Here is a 3,707-nt window from a genome sequence, read left to right on the forward strand (position 1 = left end):
AATACACAATAACTTTATATGAAGTAGGCAGGCCAGATTGTAATGCCTCTATAAACTCTGCAAGTTCAAAGACCTTTTATAAATTTTAAGTTTAACGTTTCATTGAACAACACCTGGATAATCTGTGATAATGCTGTTTTGTCTTAAGACAATTTCCCAGAGGAAAGGAGAGTTGAGGTTCCCCTAGGCAGTGTTTGCAGAACAAAAGAAATGTACCACAAGCCTCACTGAGGCCTCTCTTTGCTTTGCATCCTAAACTAAGGATTTTTCCTGTAAGGGCCAGAGAGGAAGACAGGCCAGCTATCTCTTTGTTTCTCTCTGTCCCTAGGAGAGTTCCAAAATCCATTTTCTTTCAGATTTGATCTTTCCTTCTCTCATGCCATTTGTATAACTCAGAAATCTGCCTGTCAGGCTGGTGAGATGGCACAGCAGGTAAGAGCACTGACTGCTCTTCCGAAGGTCCTGAGTTCAAATCCCAGAAATCACATGGTGGACCTCAATCACCGGTACTGAGATCTGAAGTCCTCTCCTGGTGTGTCTGAACAGCTACAGTGCAGTCATTATATAATAATGAGGGCTGGGATTAAAGGCATGTGCCTCTACCAACTGGCCAGTTTTTTGTCTCACTCATTTCACCAGCTTCTTTAGTGAGCAGAGTCCCATCTTTATGGAACTTTGATTCACATTCATTCCTCCAATGCTTCCCTTTACCACAGCGTGGGCAGAGACCTGGAGGAAGGCTCTTCTTCTTTCCTGAGGGATTTTTACAATCCATGTTAGGGGACACCAAAGAATTCCAGGAGACCAGTTTCCTTGAAAGTTCACGCCTCAGGACTGCTCTCCTGCAGAATCCACTGGTGTGGGTGTGGCATATCCTCTGCCCAGCTAGCTTTTTCCTTATTTCCTTGTGATGTCTGAGAATTGCTGTGCCACATTGATAAATATTGCTTAGCCCTATTGGACCAAAAGGGGTAAATGTACTTTCCAACCCTTTTGTAAGACATCCATGGAAGTGTTCCCTCAGAGAGCTGGGGAAACCAAGGAATTGCAAGTAACATCTTTTTCCTCTCTGGTCCTCTACAGATATCAAAGAGCACCTGAGACAGCTAGAGAAGGCTGTTTCTGGCAAGGAGCCACAATTCGTGCTCAGGGCGCTGCGGATGCTGACTTCCACGTCACGCTGCCTCAAGCACTATGTTGTGTACAAGGCCGTGCATGGCTTCTTCACCTCCAATAACACCACTCGAGACTTCCTGCTACCCTTCCTAGAAGAAGTGAGTGGGGCTAGCTTCAGGGGTGTCTGATAGGATTTGCAGTGATCTTGAGTGTGCTGGCCTCCCCCTTAAGTCAAGACTTGTGTGAAACTATTGAGATCTTCATTGTACTCTATTGCTAGCCTCCTGACATTCCAGGAGAAGGACTGCCTTTAATTTTGTCTCCTCAGCCTCTATCAAATTCTCTGTGTATATTAGAAAACACACAGTGAGTGCCCAGTAAACTCTGTTGATTGACCTGTCCTCTCCCAGCCCATGGACACAGAAGCCGACCTGCAGTTCCGTCCTCACACAGGAAAAACTGCATTAGCACCACTCCTGCCTGAGGTGGAAGCCTATCTCCAGCTGCTCATGGTCATCTTCCTGATGAACAGCAAGCACTACAAAGAGGTACCCAGGATGCAGTGGAAGTGATTAGCAAGCCCCAGGGGCTCTAGGGGTGATGGTCTCCAGTGAAGAAGTAGAGGTGGTCACTATGAACTCTTGCTTTCCATCTTCCCAAGCCAGGTTTGGTGGTGCAGGTCTGTGACCCCAATACTCAAAGGCTGGGAAGAATACAAATTCAAGTCCAGTCTAGGCTGCATAGTGAGATCATATCTCACATTTGCACACACACACACACAAAAAAAACAAAAACAACAAAAAAAAAACTTTTCATAGATCTTTAAGAAATGACAGCCAGGCAGAAGGAAGGCTGGTGTGACTGAGTAGCCCAGTGATGCCAGGCCAGCACCTCCCTAAGGTTGTCCCTTTCTCCTGGGCTGCCCCATGGTGACAGGATGGCTAGAACGCCCCTCCCTGTTCAAAGCACAGAACATGAAGGACCCGGCCCCATCCTCTCTTATGAGCAAATCAAAAGTTGTTACAGAAAACACATTAGCCAATCACTAAGAAATCATTGGCTGGAATCTGGACCATCTCCAAGCTGCCAAGGAGATGGGAAAAGAGAGCTGCAGGATCCAGGGTATCTGAAGGACCAATCAGGCTCCATCAACGGAGACTGAGAATCCAGAGACTCTCCCAAGGGAGGTGAGGGCTGGATACCAAGCTGGAAGCCAGCAGGTTCTGCCACATCGTCTATCTGTGCTTCAAGCTCCTTACACACATGATAATCAAGACGAACATCGCATTAATGTATGGAGAAGACATGGGTCAACATGCCTGTTGTCCCTAAACTGACACAGGCTCACATTAGAAATTCCCAGCCAGGCATACCAGGTAGTTGTGACACACGCCTTTAATCTCAGCACTTAGAAAGTAGAGGTAGTCTACAAACTGAGTTCCAGCTAGCCAGGGCTACACAGGGAGAAACCTTGTCTCAAACTTCACCCCACTCCAAAAAGAAGAAGAAATTCCTGGAGAAAATTGGAAACATACTAGTGCCTAGAATCAATGCATTAAATTTTGATGTAATTGTTCCAGATTAGCCCCAGCAGTTGTGATTTTTAAAGCACTCTTAGAGAGTCCAAGATGGAGACTGGTTTTGAACCATGGCTACAGACTCAGCACCTTAGAACCAGGTCTGTTCAGTACACTCCTCACCTCACATACTTGAGCATCAGGCTGACAGGAAGTCCTCAGTGCAGGAGGAAAACAAATGTGGGGGAGGGTACAGAGATGGCTCCATGCATAGAATACCTGTTGCTCTTGCATAGGACTTGAATTTGGTTCCCAGCACCCCTGTCCAGTTTTTCACAACCACTTGTAACTCCAGCTCCAGGCATCTGTCCTCAAGTGGACACACTCCCCAGCACACACACACATACACACACACACACACACACACACACACACATGCTTTTTAGAAAATAGTACAAATAAATCTCTGTCAAAAAATTGCTGAGTACATCTTTGCCTCTGACTTCTAGCAGTCTCCAGGATGTGGTGTGCACGGACCCAAGCACAGTTTCTCATCCCCTTGGATCTCCCATTTCTTGAATCCTGTACTTGGTATCCCTTTATTAACCATAATCACAGCTCCAGGTGGCCTCTCCTGTAGGCAGATCACCAGCTGTTCTTCTAACTGCCCTGTGGCACATGCCAATCCCACTCTGGCTTGGCGAAAGGCCTGGTCCATGAAGATAATTCTCCAGCAAGAGTCAGGCTCAGCCTTTGGACCTTGACTGATCTCCCTGCCAGCATAAGAGAACAGTACTTCCAAGAATTCAGTGGTAGAGTGTCTAGCCTTAATTCAAAAGCAACTCACACAGAAGAAATGTAAAAATCTGATCTTCAGACAGATGTGAACCTGAGAAATGTCCTACCAACATCACAAGGATGAGTCAGAGGTGAGTTCATCCCCAGAGGTGATGATATCTGGTACCTTACTATCTACTCCTAACCCTACCACACTTCTAAAACTGCATTTTCAACAGTAAGTCACGGGGACAGTCTCATGACACATAGTGTCCATAGTTCCAGGAGAGCCCACAT

General features: G+C 46.3%; 1 protein-coding gene across 2 annotated transcripts in view; it reads left to right on the forward strand.

Annotated features, from left to right (window-relative positions):
- The window catches only part of LOC116077377 (gasdermin-A-like), a 57,643-nt gene extending 55,757 nt beyond the window's left edge, over positions 1-1,886 (forward strand). Inside the window, exons 12-13 of one of the 2 annotated variants that reach the window (XR_004113227.1) lie at positions 1,084-1,274; positions 1,527-1,882. The gene's annotated coding sequence lies outside the window, so the exon portion shown is untranslated. Of the gene's footprint in view, positions 1-1,083; positions 1,275-1,526 lie in introns of both variants that reach the window. The other variant, XR_004113228.1, reaches the window with a different exon arrangement.
- The last annotated feature ends 1,821 nt before the right edge of the window (positions 1,887-3,707 follow it).

Source organism: Mastomys coucha, unplaced genomic scaffold (assembly GCF_008632895.1).
Source record: "Mastomys coucha isolate ucsf_1 unplaced genomic scaffold, UCSF_Mcou_1 pScaffold5, whole genome shotgun sequence".
NCBI lineage: Eukaryota > Metazoa > Chordata > Mammalia > Rodentia > Muridae > Mastomys > Mastomys coucha.